General features: G+C 34.1%; 1 pseudogene; it reads left to right on the forward strand.

The window, feature by feature from the left end:
• The first annotated feature begins 19,558 nt into the window (after window positions 1-19,558).
• On the forward strand, window positions 19,559-19,927 carry LOC101564027 (annotated as a pseudogene).
• Window positions 19,928-22,809: the final 2,882 nt, after the last annotated feature.

Here is a 22,809-nt window from a genome sequence, read left to right on the forward strand (position 1 = left end):
GTACAACCACTATGGAAATCAGTGTGGAGAGTCCTAAAAATGCTAGAATTAGAGTTCCTATTCAAGCCAGCTATTCCACTCCTTGGTATTTTTCCAAAAGAACTTAAAACATCATACCACAGCAATATATGCACATCCATGTTTATAGCAGAAGAATTTGTCATAGCAAAATCCTGGAAACAACCCAAATGCCCATCAACTAAGGTATGGATAAAGAAGGTGTGGTATTTTTACACAATGGAATATTATTCAGCTATAAAACAGGATACATTTGAGGCTTTTATCAGTAAATGGATGCAACTAGAGACCACACTCTTTAAGTGAAATAAATCAAACCCCCATGTGTAAACATCGTATTGTCTCCTTAGTGTGAGAACCAGAAAGAGAAAACAATCTGAATGGGACAATAGATACTGAAAAAGGAGAATGAACCTATTTAACAGGAAGGAATTAATGAGTTGAGAAGGACAGGAAAGGGAGTGGGGGAAAAAGATATATCTATGTATGTGTGTAAGATGGTTTGGACAACTGTACTGTGGATTTCTCCTTGTCTATGGAAAGGAACAGTTAATGATTGATTTATTTTGTCTCCTTTTTTTTCAATTCTTTGTCCTTTTTCTCTTAATTTCTTATATATTTCTTTTTTTCTTTCTTCTTTCAATTTTGCATGCATATATCTGGTGATATGAACAATTAATTGAAAAAGAACACTATGCCTTATGACAAATACTATGAAATTTATATTTTGTTAAGTAAAATTCTGTAACACTTGTAATTTTTGTTTTAGTACTACTTTGTACTTACTTTAATATAATTTTTTAAAAAAAACTGATTGTTACAGCCTAATAGAGTTGAAGAGACAAAGAACAAGTCCTTAAACAGATGGGAAAGACCTTGAAGGAAATGAAATGCAAATGAATCAGTTTGCATTGTAGACATGAGAGGACTACCTGCAACCATGAGCATTCCTGCATTTTATCATGTTCACCTGTATGAACAACTGCAGAAAAAGCCAAGAGACTTAAATACCTATAACATCAATCTTACAAAACCCTTCTCCAACAATTTGGGAGTCCTTCCTTTTATTCTTTATATTAAACATACACTCAGTCATTCCCCCCCCCAAAAAAAAAAAAACAATTAGAATGTAGAAAAAAAATAATTCATCACATGAAAGACAATGCATAGATGAAAAATGTGAGATGAATAGGCATCAATGAGAAAGGTGGAATCGATACAGATGTTACAAAAAGAACATGGAGGAAGTAATAGCAGAAAACTTCTCAAATATGGAGAAATAATCAGACATTCAGGTAACCAAAGCATATAGAACTCCAAATGACATAAACCCTATTAAAAACACACCAAGACATACAATAGTCAAGGTCCCAAAATAAGCACAAGAATAATGTACTATAAGCCTCTAGAGAGAAGAAACAGGTCATATTTAAACAAAAACCAATCAGAATAACAGCAATCCTCTCTTCACAAAGCCATTCCTACACAGACTACTAAAAGATATTCTAGAGAGGGACCAAAATGATCACAAATCTATGAATAAGAACAGAAGGAACATATTGAATAGGGTAAACAATTAAACACAGGAGAAAAGGGAGTAAACAAGAGCAGGCAAATAACACATCCATCTTAAGTCAATCTCAATTATAACCAACAATGTAAATGGACTCCATTCACCAATTAAAAGAAACAGACTAGCACAGTGGATTATGAAGCAAAACCCAACAATACACTGTATGGAAGAAACACACTTAACTCATAACTAAGTTCATAGGCTGAAAATCAAAGAATGGAAAACAGCACTACACACCCCAGTACTTCAGAAAAAAAAGGGATAGCAATCTTGTTTTCAGACAGTCTCAACTTCAAACCAAGAATGATCAAATGAAAAGAAGGCCACTATATACTGGTTAGGGGAAAATTTTAAGAGGAAGAGGTAACATTCATAAATATGTACACACCAAACACAGGAGCACCCAATTATATAAGACAAACCTTAATGAACATGAAAAAATCTAATATCCAATACCACAATCTTAACAGGAGACGTTAACACACCCTTATCCCTAAAAGATAGGTCAAGCAGACAAAAAATTAGCAAAGAAATAGCAGAACTGAACCAGAGCTTGAAACAAATGGACTTAGTAGACATATACAGAGTGAGCTACCCAACTGCAGCTGAATGCACATTTTTTAAAGCTGAACCTGAGTCATTTTCTAAAATAGACTACACACTTGTCCATAGGTCATTCTTAAGTATATGGAAGAAACAGAAATTATTCCATCTATATTATCTGACCACAGTGCAATGAAACTAGAAATGAATGGCAAAAGAAACTAGAAAAACCCCATAAATACATGGAAATTAAATGACACCCTACTCAGCAATCAATGGGTCACAGATGAAATTAAACAAGAAATTCAACAATATCTACAATTCAATGAAAATTCAAGCACAACTTAGCAGAATTTATGGGATGCGATGGAAGTGGTTCTTAAAGGGAAATTTATAGCTGTGAACTCACACATTAGGAAACACAAGGGGAATGAATAAACACCCTAATGTTGCACCTCCAACATCTAGAAAAAGAAGAGCAAAACAAACCCAAAGCCTAAAGATGGGAAGAAATCATAAAGATTAGAGCAGAAATTAATTCAATTTAGAAGAAGAAAACAGTTCAAAGAATTAATGAATCAAAAAGTTGGTTCTTTAAAAGATTAAACAAAAATTGATAAGCCCCTAGCTAACTTCATCAAAAAGAGGAAAGAAAAAAATCAGATACAAATAATAGGGAGTGAAAGGGGTGTGATTATCACAGACCCAGTGGTAATTCAGAAGATTATCAATAGCTACTTTGAGAATCTTACTCTCACAGAATTGAAGACACAGAAGAAATGGACAGGTTCCTAGAAAGGTACAAATTACAAGAATTCAGATGTTATTTCTTCATTATTTGTAAGTTTTATTAGGTGGTACTGAAATTTTATGTAATGGGAAATACATTTTTGTTTATTATTCTTTCATTTCATTGTTGGACCACGTTGAATTTTTAAAAATTGTTTGATACTGTAAGATAATACTTTTCATCTGTGCAGGACCAGATTAGCGATGATTCTAAAGATAATTTTGTCCTAAGGAAATAATTTTCCTTGTGGTATATTTGATATCTATAAATAATTGTGATTTTCAATTCAAGGTAAAAAGAATAGGAAAGATTCACAAGTCTGTGTTAGGTCCAATATAATTCTCACTCACCTTTCTAGGGTTCTCATAGCTCCATTACCTGTGAACTTGGCAAAGATTCCTCAGTGCATGCAGCAGTAGATACTCAGTGGAATAACAGAAAGGGTTTTGAAGTTGTTTCAAATTCTCCTTTGGGGAGTGTTTTCACATTCTGATACTCTTTCCTTTGACTTGAAATCACCTTCTTGGGCTCTCAGCTCCATCTTCTGCACTTTGCAAGACTAGCAAATTCTGCCTGAATTATTCTTACCTCAGTCTACAAATTATTTCAAAGTCAAATGCAGTTGTTGCCCACACATTCTTTCTTCCCCTCTTTCTGTAGTCTTTTTATGTCCCAGTCCTGAGAACCAGTGTTTCATATGCTTTGTGGGTTTTTTTTGTTATAAGACAGATGCCAAAGTTCAGTTCTCATTTTGTTCAAAAGCAGAAGTTTCACAATATAATTTTCATCACAATATGTTTCACAATATAATTTTCATCTCTCAAAATATAGAGAACATTTCCAATAGACTACATTGTTAGAAAATTTAACACTAAAAATCTTGAATTATACCAAAAGATTTGGTATAAATCTTCTTCTTAAAACAAAGATGTGTAAGGTACACATCTTACACATCTCTGTTTTAAGAAGTAGTTACTTTCAAAATATTTGTTTTTTTATTTTATTGAAAATAAATAATTACATAACATATTAAAAATTGCAGACACATAGTGAAATGTGAAAGATATAAGATGGAGACAGTGAATTTTAGAGAAATATCTGTGAAATGAATACATAGCATGAGATTAGTAATAGATTACACCTTGTAAATAAATTATTTACAAACTTTAATGAATGTAACAATAAAAATTGTCCAAAACAAAAATAAAGAAGAAAGAATTTACAGAATTTACAGATCAGTTACTGTGGTTCACTCTGTCAAAATCAAGAAAATTATATTCACATAATTAGAATTCTCAAAGTAGAAATGCGTAGCCAATAAATATTTAAAGATTTAAAATTTCTGAATTTAGTTGAACTTAAAACACCATATTTCCGAGAAAAATGAACCTTTTGCACAGGAAATTTGAGTAAAATCATACCAAGATATACAAAAATGAAATTGTCCAAAACTTACTGTAAAGAAAAAATTCATTAAAGCATAAACATAAAAAGTATTAGCTGTGGAAGAGCAAAATAAAATAGCATCTTATGCCACATAAAAAAGACCAAGTGTGTAAGAAACCAGCCTAATTAAAGGACTGAAAGAAAAAAAAGACATGTCATCTTTGAGTTTTATACTTAGCAAACATACCTTTGAAAACTAAAAGTAAAATATCTTACAGTTATAAAAACTCGAAATATTCTAATACCTCTAGATATAGCATATAGGAAATAACAAAGAGCATAATTCAGAAGGCAAGAGAACTTGCTTTATGGCCCTGGATAAAAAATAAGGAGCTCTCAAAATGACAGTTATGCAAGATTATTAAAATATATTAGATGAACCCATTTAAAAGGTAATTAAAGATTTTAATGAAACAGTATCAATCTTATGTCGAGTTATACACATATTTTTTCAAATATATGTGTGTGTGTGTGTAAAAGATAAGGAAAAAGTAATATAAACTCAAAGGAAAATGAAAATATACTTTTTAAAGTTTCTAACACTAGAAAATATACCATGTCTTTTAAGTAGATTGTAGTCAAAGTTACAGTACAAATCTTAAAACAAAAATTAAAATTAAGCAATACTCAGAAAATGAAATATTAATTAATTAAAAATTAAATGTTTTAAAACAAAAAGTTTTCATTATAGTAAAGAAGTACTAAGAATAAAACAAAATAAATACTGGAATGGCAAATAAAGGACCATCACTTCTAATGGTTTGGGGAAAGGATATCACACAAATTTCTAGTATGTCTTGGACATGGATAGTGTCCATGATGCTTACTTAAGTCAGGTGCCACTTGTGGGACTGAGCTACTATTTCCTTGATATCCACCCTGTAGATCTCAGATAAAATCATGACCCATAATTCCATGGGAATATTGTGTTGCTGTATACAGAAGAATAACTGAAAGACTACTTGTGCATACCTCTTATTCTCCTGGGTTTAATTGTTTGCCCTATTTGGGGGTTCTTTCCATTCTCATTCATGGAGTTGTGGTCATTTTACTCCCTCTCTAGAACATCTTTTATTAGTCTGTGCAAGCATGGCTTTGTCATCATGAAATTCTTAAGTTCTTCTTTGTCATGGAAGTATTTCACTTCTTCATTATACTTGAAAGAGACTTTTGCAGGGTATGTCAGTCTGGGTTGAAATTTGTTTTCTTCCAGACTTGTATTACTTTGCTCCATGCTCTTCTTGCCTTAATGGTTTGTGAAGAGAAATTTGCCATTATTTTGATGGGTTTTCCTTTAAATATGATCTGTTTCTTTTCTCTAGCAGCTTTTAGTATACTTTTCCTGTTCTAAATTTCTGGGATTTTGATTATTGTATGCCTGTTTGTGTTTTTAGTCAGGTTGATGTTCTTTGGAGTTCTATATGCTTAATTTATCTGGATGTCAGTTTGTTTCCCCATATTGGAGAAGTTTTCTGCTATTACTTCCATCCATATTCATTTTATATCATTTGTATTGACTCCTTCTTTCTCATTGATGCCTATTAATTTCATGTTGTTCATCTTTGCTTTGTCTTACAGGTGTTGAATTATTTTTTCCTCCATCCTAGCTGTTTTTAGAGATCATTTGTTACTTTTTCACTAGCAGGAATAGTGTCCTTAAGGTCTGAACGTCTATTTTCACTTTCATTCTAATGGTTTTTCCAGCTTGTGATTGAAGTTTTAATTTTATGTGTATCACTTTGATTTTCTTTCTTTTTTTGCAGAACTGGGGGTTGAACTCAGGTCCTTACACTTGCCAGGGAAGTGCTTGTTCCACTGAGACATCTCCCCTGTCCTGTATATCACTTTGAATCTGCTTCATGCATTCTATTTCTTTCCTATACTGTTTATTAAAGGATTCCATCATTTTTATATTCTGCTGTATTTTTTTTATCAGTGTCTTTTTTAGGAGCACTTAGTACTTCTTTCATTATAGTTATCACTTCTTTTTTTACTTCAGAAATTATTTCTGATCTGATTTCCTCTATTCCTTTCTGCAGTTATTTCTTTATTTCAGAAGCTATTATTTCAAGTATTTCAGGTGTATGATTTCCAATTTCTTCTATGCTAGTGTCTTCTGCATTTGTTCTGGGTGGGCTTGGGGCCTGAGGATGCATTTTGGACCTTCTCTTTGCCAATTTATATAGTACTGTCTGCTGACCTTTGGTGTAGAGCTTAGATAAAGTTCTTACCTTAACACTAGGTCTGGACTTACCAAATTCAAAGTCACCCAGTGGGTGTGGCTTGTGTCTGGTTGGTGTGCTCTGCTTCTTCCTGCTGCAGCTCTTGGTGTTGATCCCTCTGTGCCACTATGGCAAGATGTTCTGTTCCTGAATCTGCTGGGTGGGTCTTGCCTCTAACCTCTTTGCCGGGAATTCTGCTGCAGGGTTCAAAGCTGGGCCTGGATTCTGGGTTGAATGAAGATGTTCAGGCCTTGGGCAGTCTCACTTACATGCTGGGCTTGGGCTCAAGGTGGAAAGAGGACCCAACAGGTCCCGGATGGTTTCACTCACATGCTGTGTCTGGGTCGAATGAGGATCCGGCCAGCCCCAGGTGGTCTCACTCACACGCCGGACCTGGGCTCTTTTCAAAATATTTGAATGAATATTTTTCATAAAGCCTTTTAGCGTCCCAAAGCTTAGCCTTCAACTATTGAATACTAGCATTTTGAATCTTCCCACATTGTCATTTATTCTTGGATTTATTTTTATATGAGTTTGATACTATACACTTAAGTTATAATAATTAATTTTTCTGTCTTGCTAGATGCCTTATGTGCTGTTATATTATGTAAGTCTTCATCCAGCCTCCTGTCACATCTCTTGTTAAGACTTATTTTTGTTGAATTGTGCTCCTAACTCAGAAGAATGACTGAAAAAAGAGACATACTTTTTATTTGGAAATTTTGGCAAAGAACTTATTTTCAAGAAAAGAACTTAACACTAAGGAAGGGAACATTTACTCAGTGAAAGAAATTGTTCTGATACACCCAGAAAGCTACAAATCCATTAGTCACCAAATAAACTTATCTTTTTTTTTTTGTTGACAGTCATTCATTTGAATACCAAAAGGTTATTGCTAAATAACTAATTTATAAGTAGGCTCAGTTAAACAATGAAATAATGTAAAGGTGTAGCTTTCTGTTTAGTTATCTGTTCAATTTCATTTTATTTAAGGATAAAAGCAGGGCCAGACAATACAGAACAAGAAAATAAAAAGAGACTAGAGGTTTCCTTGGCAGTACTACACAAATTTTTGGTATAAAATGGATTAAACAGGAGCACATGTATGAAACAAGGTTAGCCACCAGAGGAATGAGCTTCATCATTATTTCAAAGAAACAAGCATAAGACTATAAATAAAAGGAAATATAAAGTGGTTGAATTATGTTAATCCATAAATAAGATTTAATATTTTAAAAATAAAAGTGTGAATGAATCACTATGCTTTTGTTTTTTACCACATATATGTATGAGGCACTCTAACTTATTCAAACAGATGTTGGCTTTTTTTTTAGTGACTATGGTTAAAAACAAGAACCTTTGTAGAAAATATGAGAAAATCTACAAAAAAGAAAGGCATTCGATCTACTAAGTGAAATTCTCAAGGTCATAGGGTATAAAATTAATATGCAAAACTTGTGTGTCAACATATAAGCAACCAAAAATTAAAGTTTAAAGTCAATGTCATTCATATTAACATTAAAAAATGATATATTTATGATTGATTTGTCAAAAACATGTATAAAATCTGAAATGACATGTACATTGCATAGTATGTAAAAATTAGGAAAAACTTCAATTAGTGCAGAAAAATTTCAGAACAAATTTGTTAGCATGCCAATTTTTTTATATTGATTTATATATTCCTCTCTCTCTCTCTCTCTCTCTCTCTCTCTCTCTCTCTCTCTTGGTAAGCGTTAATATAGTGATTCTAAAGCTCACCTAGAAATCCAGAGATTTTAAAACAACAAAAGTAACATTTAATAACCTGCATTTAGTTGTTACTATAATTTACAATTATATATGTGAGCATTATGTTGAACTAGAACTACTGGTTACCATATCATTCAAGTTGAGCTTCAACTTTCTAAAATGTCTTAAATTCTAAAACTAGAAATTCATACCAGTAATTTTCACAAATACACTATTTGTGAAACCTCTATGGTAAAATAAAATAATTTCCTTTTTACTAAAATATGAGAACAAAATCGGAGAACTAACACAACTCTATTTTGAAAATTATTATAAAGGGACATTAAATAAAATAGTACGGTACTTGATACAAAATAGACAAATGGATAAATTAGAAAAAGGACAACCTTGGAACACATTCATCATTTTTTAAAGTACATTTGAGCTGCCATAATAATATTCCATAGATTGGGAAGTTTAGAAATAGGAGAAACTTATCTTGGGCAGTTTTGGAGGTCAAGTTAGTTGAACATTAAGGTGCTAAATTTTTGGTTCTTGAACAACTGTCTTGTGGCTGCTTCTTCATTTGATAGACCTGTGGGAAGAATCTCTGGGCCTCTTTTATAAATGTGTTATCTCTATTCAGTGGTTTCACCTTCTTGGTATACTCACTCCTACATGTGCCATCTAAATGCCACCACATTATGAAAATTTCAACACACAAATTTTGGAAGAACACAAAAATTCAATTAATACCACACATGGGAAACTGTTTTTAACCAAGCTGAATAGAAAATTCTGTGGTAAAAACCAATCTTCTGAAAATATTATGCTTCAACAATTGGATATTCATATGGAAAATGTACATTTAAAACTATGTCTCAAAATTGTACAAATGTTATCTCAAAATGGATCATAAGCCAAAAACATAAAATTCAAACTTATATAACTTCTGGGAATAAATGTAAGAATAATTTTTAATCTTGGTTTGGACAAGGATTTCTTAAATATAGTATTACAAATAAAATTAATAAGGTAAAATGGATACACTTAAACTAACAAAATTAAATTTAAAAAACTTTCTTTTGGGAAATCATTGTTAAGGGAACAAAAAGACAAGTCACATACAAGGAAAATCTCTTTCAATATATTTATAAAGGAATAGTATTCTCTGTACATTTGAGTCTCTCAATACTCTGAGGTAAGATATGAAATAAATTATAAAAGGGAAAGAGTTAAAATGACATACTTTTACTTCAAGGAGAATTAAAAAACAAAAACAGGACCACTGTACTCTACTCCAACCAGCAGACAGGTCTGGCATGTGTGTGGGACCATCCATGCACTCAAAAGAACATCCTGCATCACACAGGCCTGATGTGGAACCCTGCAGCAGAACTCCCTGCAGAGAGGGAAGGGGCAAAACCCACCCAACTAATCCAAGAGCAGACCAACTTGCCAGAGGGGCACAGCAGGAAAAGCTGAGTACAGCAGCCACAGCCAAGCAAAGCCCACCTGGATGAGTTCAAACTAGGTAGATCCAGACCCAGTAAGTTGAGACACTTTGCTAGACCCAGATCTATGACAGTATGCTCTCGCTTTGTCTCTTGATTGAGAGAAGGGGACGCAGGAATCAGGGTGAACTAATCTGCTTAGAAGACTAACAGGTAAAAGAGGAGAGATGATCAGATAGAACTTAGAGGAACTAATATAAGTACAAATTCTCAATCTAATATTTGCTTATCTATACAGTTGTAATGTTTGTTCTTAGGGTCCAAAAGGCATTAGACACAAAAGCTTGTCAACTGTCAGCTCTCACTATCAGTTACATATTTTTACATAGAAATTTAGAAATCTAACAATATACAGCATTGTAGCAGGACAGTCCTATGACTTTTTTTTCTCTCATTTTCAATTATTGCACTGTTTTAAAAACAAATATTTACTTGAGAGACAGTATGGCACTAATTGGTATGTCATGACAAGTAGTGCATATTTAGAAGACCAGAATGACAGGCATTCCAAGCATGCCTCTACCATTACACATTGCTATCTTCAGTGTAGTTGCTTAGTAAACAAGTATCAGCATGTATAGTTAGTTGGGGTGAGAATCCTTCCAATTAACTGCTATTTTCAAAAACATGCTTAAGATTCTCAAGAAAATTGCCTTAATCATCTTGTGCATATAAAATGTATGGCTTTGTCCTTGTCATGTTTCCTAGCCTTTTTCCTTGCCCTCTCTTCATTGTCTAATCCTCAAGTTCTCACTTTCCTTTTAATTGTTATACCTTTTCATTTTTATTTCTTTTTTTGAGTTCTTATACTAGGGAGAATATATGATATTTACACATGTGGATCTGGTTTATATCACTTATGATTATATCTTCAAGTGACATCCATTTAAATATATAGGATGAGTTTATCATTTTTATAGCTGAGTAATACTCCATTATATAAATATGCCACATCTTTTTCATCCATTTCTTAGGTGACAGGCATCTTGGTTATTTCCAAGATTTGGCTATCACAAATTGTGCTGCTATAAACATAGGGAGAACTATATCACTATGATATAATATTTTCAGTTCCTCTGGGAAAATTTCCAGTAGGGGGATAGCTGAGTTAAATGGGATGTCCAGTCCTAGTTTTTAAGGAGTCTTCACACTGATTTCCATAATGGTTTCACCAGTCTACATTCCCACCAGCAATGGAGAAGGGTCCCTTTTTCCCCACAGCCTCTCCAACATTTGTTGTTGGTTGATTTCTTTATGATAGCCATTCTTCCTGGGGTGAGATGATATAACAGTGTTGTTTTAATTTGCATTTCATGGAGGCTATTGATGTGAAGCATTTTTTCATATATTTATTAGCTTCTTTAGTTTTGACATCTGAGAAGTGTGTGTTCATCTCGGATGCCCATTTCTGGATTGGTTCTTTAAATTTTGGGGTCTTAATCATTTTAATATTTTTTCTTCATATTCTGTAGTGACTTAAAATTTAACATATCAATACTTGATGGAAAATACCTGTTCCTTGTTATGTCTAAGATGATTGATATTCAGACAGATAATGACGTTAAGCTCAACTGCCTATGTTGTTGGGTAGTAATAATAAACTTGTCATTTGGAGGATTAACAACCTAATTTTGCAGGCCAAAAATTAGAGAAAAAGAAGGACTGAAAAGACAGCCAACATTTCACCCCTAAACTTTCAAGGTCAGTGAAGACTTAGGATGTAAGAGAACTTGTACTGTAACATCATGTAACTCAGTTGTGTCCCAAATATTCTGATCAAGGAGATTATGGGGCCACAGAGGAAAGTGATTGATGATGTAGAGTGTGCCTAAGAAGAGTCACATGGAGAGAACACATTCTCTCAGGCTTTCACAGAGAGGAAATTGGTCAAGCAAAGGCCATGAATCATCCACGTGGCTGAAACTGAAATAGATCTACAAACTGTGGTAAAGGGCTTCAGGATAAATGCTGAGGGGATTTCACTGACCTTATGAGATACAAAAGTTACATTTCTTGTTATATAGGTCTTGCTTTATCTTGGTCTTAACCATCCAGCAGAAAAGTATGAAAGTGATATATAAAAATTAAAGACACACTCATATGCTGAGGTATAAAACCTCAAGTCAAAAACTTCTGACATTGCCAGTCCTATGGAAAATCCACTATTATTTTGTACTACCAGACTAGATTGGATTATTTTGCTGAATTCATGCACCTACAATATTTAAATGACAATGGAATAAACTTCTCTGACAAAATTGAACAAAAAATTGGATACAAATGAAGAACCATTTTGTATGTGTATATTCTTAATAGTTAGGATAGACATACAGCTGCATTTTCTTAATTCAATGAATAGATAGATTTGTTCAAATAGTGTTTGTGGACAACATATCATGTCTGCATCTTGTACAATGAATAAGCACTCAGACAACAATGTGCAATGTATCAATTATTGAAACTGTGGTAGTAATTGGATTTGAAACTGTCTCATTGCTATTTATTTCTCAATAAAATTATTTAGAAAAATCTCACTATCCATTACTGGTGTTGCTAGTTATAGTTCTGCGAATAAAAAACAATAACTGCTTTAAACACAGAATCTCTCTGGGTAATAATATTGGTACATGCTAAGGTAAAAACTATACCAAAGCTCTACCCCAAAGTTCAGAAAATGGTGCTATGTAAAATGACAAAAGGAATGAGCAAAATGCATTCGAAAGCCCCGAGGCCACCAAGAACAAGTGCAGGAAACACCAGCAAAGAAGAAATTGGAAATCACATACATGAAATCTCTGAAATAATAGCATCTGAAGTAAAGAAACAACTGCAGAAAGTTATAAAGGAAATCATCAGAAATAATCTCTGAAGTACAAAATGAAATGATAACTATAATGAAAGAATTACCAAGTGCTTCTAAAGAACACACTCATAAAAAATGGAGAAGAATAGAAAAACGATAGAATTCTTGAATGAGCAATATAGGAAAGAAATAGAATGCAAGAATCAGGTTCAAAGAGATATTCAGGAAATTACAACCTTAATCACATACTGTCAAAGTCATTTTAATGAAAGTTAAGATAGAGTTTCAGACACTGAAGATACCATTGCAGGTAATGAAAAGTATGAAAAGATTTCTTAGAAACAACTAGGATGTGGGAAAAAATAGTTCAACATCTGTAAGATGATGCAAAGATGAACAATGTGAGACTAATAGGCATCAATGAGAAAGGAGTCAATACAAATGATATGAAAAGAAAATGGGCAGAAGTAGTAGCTGAAAACTTCCAAAATATGTGAAAACAGTCTGACATTCAGATAACTGAGGCATATAGAACTTCGAATAACACCAAGCCAATTAAAAACACACCCTGATATGTAATAGTCAAGATCCAAGATATCCAGCACAAGAACAATACACTAACAGCCACTAGAGAAAAGATATAGATCATATTTCAAAAAATGGCATCAGAAGATCAACACATTTCTCTTCACAAACCATCAAGTCAAGAAGAGCATGAAGCAAAGGAATTCAAGTCCTCTATGAGAACAAATACCAGACCAGACTTCTATACTCTGCAAAACTCTCTTGGAGGTTTGATGGAGAAATGAAATACTTCCATGTCATATGACAAATAATTTCATAATGACAAAGCCAATCCTACACAGACTACTAAAAGTATTTTAGAGAGGGACCAAAATGATTACAACTCCATGAATAAGAACAGAAAAATCCACCAAATAGATAAAAAACAAAACAAAACATAAAACAAACAAACAAACAAACAAAAAAACAAAAAAACTAAACACAGGTAAAAAGGTTTATACAACGGCAAGTAAATAACATGTCAATCAGAAGTAAATACATCTCAATTTTAACCATCAATGTAAATGGACTCAAATTTACAAATAGACTCACTAATTAAAAGAAAGAGACTGGCATATTGGAAGCAAAATCCAACAATATGCTCCATACAAAAACACACATAACTATTAAAGAAATTCCGTGGCTGAAAATCAAAGGACAGAAAACAATACTACATGCCCCAGCACCTAAGAAAAAAGCAGGAGTAAACTCAGAAAAATAATGCAATATAGTTCAGTAGTCCATAATAGTAATGGGTTATCTGCAGAACTTGCAAGGCCAGAAGTTGTTTATCTGAGACTTTTAAAGCTCAGCATATTAATATGGCTTTACCTTTTATGCCTTGTGTTTATACTCTTCTGCTGGTTGGTTTAGACCAACATAAAGCAAGACCTATATAACAAAAAAATGTAACTTTGTATCTGACAAAGTCTGTCAAATACTTAGGATAGTTATACAGCTACTTTCTCTTAGTTCAATTAGAATAAAGATTTGTACTAATCGTGTTTAGACAAAATGTCTTGTTTGAATCTTGTACAATGAATAACTAGTATGTAGACAACAGTATGCAACATATTAATTATTGTAACTGTCCTATTAATATATTTTGAAACTGTCTCATTGCTATTTTTTCTCAATAAAATTAATTTAAAAAAAGAAAAAAGAGAAAAGCAGGAGTAGCAATCCTGTTCACAGAAAGTCTGAACCTCAAACCAAGAATGATCAAATGAAATAAAGAAAGCCATTACATACTTGTTAGGGGAAAATGCAAGAAGAAGAGGTAACACTCATAAATATGCACCAAAAAGGGAGCACCCAACTATATATGACAAATATTAATGGACATGAAATATCTAATATACAATACCACAATCTTAACAGAATACCTTGACATCCTCTTATCCCAAAAGGATAGGTAAAGCAGACAAAATATTAGCAAAGAAAAAGCAGAACTAGAATAGAACTTGAAACAAGTGGATTTACGGGACATATACATAGTGTTTAAGCTAAACACATGAGAATACACATTTTTCTTTTAGGTGCACAGGGGACATTTTCTAAAATAGACCACATACTAGTCCATAGGTCATGCTTAAATATATGCAAGAAAAAAAGAAATTAACTCATGCATGTTGTCTGACCACAGTGCAATGAATCTAGAAATAAATTGCAAAATAAAACACTAAAACAGCATAAATACATGGAAAGTAAGCATCACCATCCTAAGCAACCAATGGGTTACAGATGAAATTAAACAAAAAATTAAAAAGTATCTACAACTCAATGAAAATTCAAGCACAACTTATCAGAATTTATAGGAATCAGTGAAAGCAGTTCTTAGAGGTAAATTTGTAGCTGTAAACTCACACATTAGGAAAACAGAATAGTAGCAAATAAATACCTTTATGATGCACCTCAAGCATATATAAAAACAAGAGCAAATCAAACCTAAAAACCAATGACAGGAAGAAATTATAAACATTAGAGCAGAAACTAATGCAAATGAGACAAAACAATGTAAAGAATTAAAGAATCAAAAAGCTGGTTTTTTTTTTATAAAGATTAAATAACATTGATAAACCCTAGCTAACCTCATTAAAAAGAGGAAAGAAAAAACTCAAATTCAAGAAATAAGGAATGAAAAGGGTGAAACTACCACAGACCCTGTGGAAATTCAAAAGGTCATTAATAACTTTTTGAGACTCTTTACTCTCACAGAATCAAAGATATAGAAGAAAGGGACAGATTCCTGCAATGGTACAAATTACCAAAACTGAATCAAGAAGATATAAGAACCTTCAATAACCCTATAACAGCCAAGAAATACAAAATGTATTAAAAACTTAAAGACAAAGAAATGTCCAGGTCCTGATTGATTCACAGCTGATTTCTAGAAGAAATTCACAGAAGATATAATAAAAAAAAATCCGCAATAATATTAAAAAGGACACAATACTCCTCAAATTGTTCCTGGAGTCAAATATCATACTGATACCAAAACCAGAGAAAGATGCAACTAAAAAAGAGAATGAAAGATCAATTTCCTTCATGAACATAGAAGTAAAAGTTCTCAATAAAATCCTAGCAAGTAGACTAAAACAATTCATCAAGAAGATTATACACAATGACCAAGTAGGATTCATTCCAGGGAAGCAAGGATAATTCAACATATACAAATGTATAAATGTAGTACATTATATCAATAGAACCAAACCAAAAAACACATGATTATTTCAATTGATACAGAAAAGGCTTTTTACAAATTCCAACACTCATTCATGTTCACTGACCTACAGAAAACTGGAATAGATGGTTTCCACTTCAATCTGATAAAAGCCATCAAGTCAAGATGAATATGAAGTAAAGTCTTCTATGAAGACAGATTATATCCCAGACTTCTATGTTTTTAAATAATTTTATTGCAAAACAAACAGTAATGAGACAGTTTCAAAACCCATCAGTAAGACAACTTCAATAATTATACATTGCACATTGTTGTCCTCTCAATGGTCATTCATAGCACAAGATGCAGACATGGTATCCTGTCCACAAAAGCTATTAGAAAAAACTTTCTATTCTCTGAATTAAGAGAAAGTAGCTGTTTATCCATCCTAACTATTTTAAATATAGAAATACAAAATAGTTGTTCATTTGTATTCCAATTCTTCTTAGTTTGGTCAGATAAGGTTATGCCATTGACATTTAAATAATGCACAAGCATGAATTCAGCAAAATAATCTAACATAGTCCAGTAGTTCAAAGTAGTAGTACATTTTCCTTAGGACTGACAATATCAGAAGTTGTTGACCTGAGTCTTTTACAGCTCAACATATTAATATGACTTTACTTTATATTCTTTGTTTGTGTACTTTTCTGCTGTATAGTTAAGAACAAGATTAAACAAGAGCTATATAACAAGTAAGGCAACTCATATCTGACAAGTTCAGGATTTATCTTGAAACCCTGCATCGCAGTCTGTAGATCCCTTGAGAGTGTCAGTCACGTAGGTGAGTCACAGCCACTGCTTGACCAATTTGCTATCTGTGAAAGCCTGAGAGAATGTTTTCTCTCCATGTGACTCTTCTTAGGCACACTCTACATCATCAATCACTTTCCTCTGTGGCCCCATAATCTCCTTGATCAGAAAATTTGGGACACAACTGAGCTACATGATGTTACAGTACAGGTTCCCCTATGTCCTGAGTCTTCACTGACCTTGAAAGGCTATGGCCAAAATGTTGGCTGTCTTTGCAGCCCTTTTTTTTCTCTAATTTTTGGTCTGAAAACCTAGGTTTTTAATCCTCCAGAAGGCAAGTTTATTATTATTACCCTACAACATAGGCAGTTGAGCTTAACCTCACTATCTGTCTGAATATCAATCGTCTTAGACATAACATTGAGCAGGTATTTTACATCAAGTATTTATATATTAAACTTGAAGTCCCTATCAATTATGAAGGAAAAAATTTAAAAATTAAAAAATAAAAAATAGGAATGAACAATTACGTAGTTTTACACAGAAATCTAGATATTTAACCATATACAGCATTGTAGCAGGACAGTCCTATGATATTTTTCTTCTTGTTTTCTTTTTCATTTATTATCTTTTTTTAAAACAAACATTTACTTGACAGATAATGTGGCAGGAATTGGTAGGACCTCAGAAGCATTACATATTTATTATTTATTTTTCTTAGAAATTGTTTTATTTTTCATCAGCCTCATTCCCATTTTGCTTAAGCATTGGCAGAACAGCTCAAGACCATGCGATGGTGCTTCCTGCCCACTCAGTGGCCTGCACAGTAGGGGTTGCAGACAAATCTTCTGTGGCTGTCTGAGCACTCCAGTCTTCAGTAGGAAACTGCTGAATGGGCTCAGAAGGCACCTGCATGCCCTCGGACCAGTCTGTGACCTCAGGCTGAGCAGCAGTGAACTCTGGAACTGGTGCAGTCCATTCACCCTGAAATTCCTACTTGGTCACAGCCTTTTCAGCAGCAGCCCGCTCTTCTTTTTCAATCTCTTCAGGATCCTGGTAGAGGTAGAGATCAGGCATGACTTCCCATGGGTGTTCACTGGAGATGGTGCCACGCATGTGCAGCACTTCCCAGGCCAGCATTTACCACATCAGACTCACAGAGTGAGCTCCCTTATTGTTACACAGGATGGCAATGTCCACATAGAGCAGAGGAGAATCTGTGTTGCACAGAGCAATTGTTGGCATATTGACATAAGATGCCTCCATTAGGGGCTGGTGGTCAGCCCTGGGGTCAGTAAATACCAAAAGACATGGCTCTTGGATGGCTGCCTGGATCTGATTAGTGAAGGTTCCAGGAGTGAAGTAACCAGCCATAGGAGGAGTTACAGTAGCAGCAGCAAACTTAAGCACAACCTGTTGGCTGGTTTTCCTAGAGGATATGAAACTGATATCAGTAGGTTTTCAATGGCCGCTATGGCTCGAACTGCCAGGAGGAGCTTCTTCAAAGTTTGCTTTAGATTTATGATGTATACTTCATTACATTTCCTTTTATGGATATACTGCTCCATCTGGAAATCCAGGTTGATTTAAATGGGTTCCTGCAGCAAGGAACTTGAGAACGTCCCCCTCCTTCATTTACAGACATCAAGGCTCTGTACATTGTGAAGTTTCCCTTTAAGTTATGATGGGAATCAAGAACAGCATCGTAGGGACACTGCCTGGGCAGCAAGGAAAGGCAGCATTACATATTTAGAAGTCCACAATGACAGGCATTCCAAGCATGACCCAAGTATTACACATTGCTATCTTCAGTGCAGTTGCTTAGTTCACAGGTATCAGCATATATAGTTAGTCTGGGTGAGAATCCTAAAAATTAACTGCTAGTTTCAAAAAACCGCTGGAGATTCAAGATCATTGCCTTACCCATCTTGTGTATATAAATGTATGACTTAGCCCCATCACGTTTCCTAGCTCTTCTCCTTGCCTTCTCTTCTTTCTCCAATCCTTAAGTTCTCTCTTTCCTTTTAATTGTTTTACGACTCTCTATTTTTACTTCTTTTTTTGAGTCCATATACTAGGGAGACTATATGATATTTACACACTTGTGTCTGGTTTATTTCACTTATGAGGACATCTTCAGTGACATTCAGTTAAATATAAAGGCTTTGAGTTTATCATTCTTTATAGCTGAGTAATACTCCATTGTGTAAAAATACCACATCTTTTTCATTCATTCTTCAAGTATCTGTGATTTTGGTTGTTTCTAGGACTAGGCTATAACAAATTGTGCTGCTATAAATATAAGTACACATATATCACTATGATATGATGCTTTTAGTTCCTCCAGGAAGCTTCCCAGTAGGGGGATATATGGTTTGAAATGGATGCCCAGTCCTAGTTTTTAAAGGAGTGTTCACGTGGATGTCCATAGTGCTTGCACCAGTCTACATTCTCACTTGCAGTGGAGAAGGGTTCCTTTTTCCCCACAGTCTCTCCAACATTTATTATTCATTGATTGCTTTATGATAGCCATTCTTACTGGGATGAGATAGTATCTCAGTGTTCTTTTATTTTGCATTTCATGGATGGCTAGTGATGTGGAGCATTTTTTCATATATTTATTTGTTTCTTTCATTTTGTTACTGAGAGGTGTGTATTCACCTCTGATGCCCATTACTAGATTGAGTCTTTAAATTTTGGGGCCCTAATATTTTTAGTTCTTTTTAAATTCTAGATAGAAGACCTTTGTCTCAGTGCTTATTAGTTAATTTTTTTTTTCCAAAATCGTGCATTGTCCTTTCACTTTATTGGTAATTTCTTTTGACATGAAAAATCTTTATACTGGGCTGGGGCTGCAGCCCTTCTGTGGGTGGGGGAAGATGACAGCAGCAACATGACAAGAAGTTCTTAACATCTACTGTAGCATTTTCAGGCTTGCAAGGAAGTGGCATTCAGCATCAGGGCAGATGGAAGACACCATTAAAGAGAAACAGTATATACTAAACGAAGCCAGAACACTGTTTCAGAAAAACAAAAATCTCACAGACACAGACCTGATTAAACAGTGTGCAGAAGAATCTACAACCAGGATTGAAATTGGACTGCATTACAAGATCCCTTACCCAAGGCCTATTCATCTGCCTCCAATGGGCCTCACCCCACTACAAAGCCAAGGATTTGGAACTCAGGAGAAACTGAGGAAACTTTCCAAACCAGTATATTTCAAGTCTCACGATGAAGTTTCCTAACCCAGAAGAAAAGTTTATTAAAATGATGAACCAACTAGATCTTGAATGTAAACAAGATAACAAGACCCTTTTCTTTGATTAAGGGCAGAAATTCAAATTTTTCACTGTGATGAATTGTTCTTCACTGTGATGCTGATGCCTGAACATTCCTGAGGTTTGTCAGGGTTGTCTTGCTTGAGCAGATGACATTAACCTTACAGCTCTTAGACCTTATGTGTTCACTGACATCACTTTTGGAAAGAGATACGCTCCTGTGGGAGGAAGCTGATGATGATGAAAGTGTTTGGAGCACCTCATTCACAGCTGCCAGCATATACAAGGAAACCATCCAGCTTCTGGAAGGGTTTATGGCCTCTCTTCAGCATACACTGTGCCCAGAGTAGTTTTGAGGGGATTTTCCCCTCCAAGTTACATATTTTCTTATCACTGGGGGTTGTTGTATGTGCTCTTTATTTTGGGGGCGTGGTCTTTTATTCTTTCAATTTCCAGATAAACCTCTCCTTAAAAACACCATCTTTGAAAGAAAAAAGGAACCTTTTGGTTTAATCATGGTTTTTCATGCACATTTTATAAGATATCCATTTCCTCTCCCTGTACACAAAAGTGTATGCTTGTCTGACCTTAAAGCCTGTGATATTTAGAAGGATATTTTTTTCTGATGGCTCAGGATGCCTGCAGGGCAGGACTGGAAAGGAATGAGGATCTAGGGATCGAATTTCAGCATCCTGAGCCTGACTGCTTTGTTTAAGCAGACACTTAAATGACTGAGCTAATGGGCAGGCCCTCAAAGCCTGTGATTATCAAAGATGACTTGGGATCTGAAAAAACTTCCTTGAAACTCATACTGCATTCATTATGTTTTACTTTAACATAATTGAAATATACAAGATCTGGGGTGATTTTCTAATTATGTCTAAACAGAATTGGGTCAAATACAGGTGAGAACCCTTGGCAAGTTACTTATACATCAGTGTTATTACATCTTAACTTCAAAAAGAGTGGGTATTGCCAGTAAAGGCAAGTCTCTACGAAAATAAAGAAAAAAAAAAAAAAAAAGAAAAAACTTCATACTAAGAGGAGGTCCCAGTTCTTAATTCCTTCAAATATTAGTCATGCAACATAATTTTTCTTCATGAACTCTTTGCCTAACCCTAGCCAATGTCTTCAATGATTCCTCCTACTTTCTCTTCCTGGAGATTTAGTGTTTCTGTTTTAATGTTTAGATCTTTAATCCATTTTGAATTTAGCTTATTGTATTGTGATAGACCTAGGTCAAGTTTTAGTTTTCAGCATGTAGAGAACCAGTTTTTTTCAGCACCATATTTCAAATAGGTTATCTTTCTTCCAATAAGCATGTTTGGATACTTTATCTAAGATAAGGTGGCTGAGTGTGTTCATAGAGGCTTCTGCATTTTCTAATCTATTCCATTGATCCACAAGTATATTTTGTTGCCAGTTCCATGCTGATTTTATCACAGTATCTTTATATTATAATTTCAAGTCAGGCAATGTAATGCCTCCTGTCTTCTCTCCGTTGCCTTGGATTGCCTTTGATATTTTAAGTCTTTTCTGGTTCCAAAAAATATTTAGGAATGATTTCTCTAGGTCTATGAAGTACGTTGGTGGTAGATTGATAGAGATTGCATTAAATTTATAGAGCAATTTTGCAGACCAGACTTCTATGCTCTGCAGAAATCTCTTTCAAGTTTGATGCAGAAGTGAAATACTCCATGTCATACAACAAACAAAGAATCTCATGATGACAAAGCCAATCCTACACAGACTACTAAAAGTTGTTGTAGAGAGGGACCAAAATGATCACAACTCCATGAATGAGAACAGAAAGAACCCACCAAATAGGGCAAAAACTTAAATACAGGAGAAAAAGGAATAAACAACAGCAGGTAAATGACATGTCAATCAGAAGTCAGTGCATCTCATTTATAACCATCAATGTAAAGACTCAACTCACCAATTAAAAGAAATAGACTGGTACAGTGGAAACAAAATGGGGTAAATCTGTAATCTTTTACTCTCAGATCAAGTACAATAAAAGGATGTCATCTATCACCACTTCTATTCAATTTAGTTCTAGAATCATTAGCTAGAGCCATTAGAAAAGAGAGACAAATAAAAGGAATAAAAATTGGCAAAGAATAAGTTAAACCATCGTAATTTGCAGATGACATGATATCTATTTGGAAGACCCAAAAAATTCCTCCAAGAAGCTACTAGAATTAATATACAAATTCAGTAGCATGGCAGGGTATGTCAATAACCAAAAGTCCATAATATTCCTCTATACAGATAATAAAAACACTGAGTGGGGAATTACAGAAATAATACCCTTTACAATAGCACCACAAAAATGAAATACAATAGCACCAGTAGGAATTAATCTAACTAAAGTAGTCAAAGATCTATTCAATGAAAATCATAGTATTCTAAAAAAGCAATACTAGAGGATTTCAGAAAATGGAAAGTAATTCCCTGCTTCTGTATAGGAAGAACCAACATAGTGAACATATCCATGCTACCAAAATTGTTATACAGATTTAATGCAACCCCTATCAACATACCACCAACATACCTCCCAGACCTACAGAAATCATTCCTAAACTTTATTTGGAACCAGAATAAAACTAGAATAGCAAAGGCAATCCTGGGCAACAAAAAGCATTACAAGGCAAGGAAAAAGGCATTACAATTCCTGACTTGAAATTATACTACAAAGCTTCCATGATAAAATCAATATGATATTGTAAAAACAGACCTAAAGATTAATGGAATAGATTAGAAGATGCAGAAGTGAATACAGGAGGAACTACCCGCTTGGGCCCCCCTCCTGTCCCTCTCTTGGACAGGAGCTTTCTTTCTTTCTT

Source organism: Octodon degus, unplaced genomic scaffold (genome assembly GCF_000260255.1).
Source record: "Octodon degus isolate 3935 unplaced genomic scaffold, OctDeg1.0 scaffold00247, whole genome shotgun sequence".
Classification (NCBI taxonomy): Eukaryota; Metazoa; Chordata; class Mammalia; order Rodentia; family Octodontidae; genus Octodon; species Octodon degus.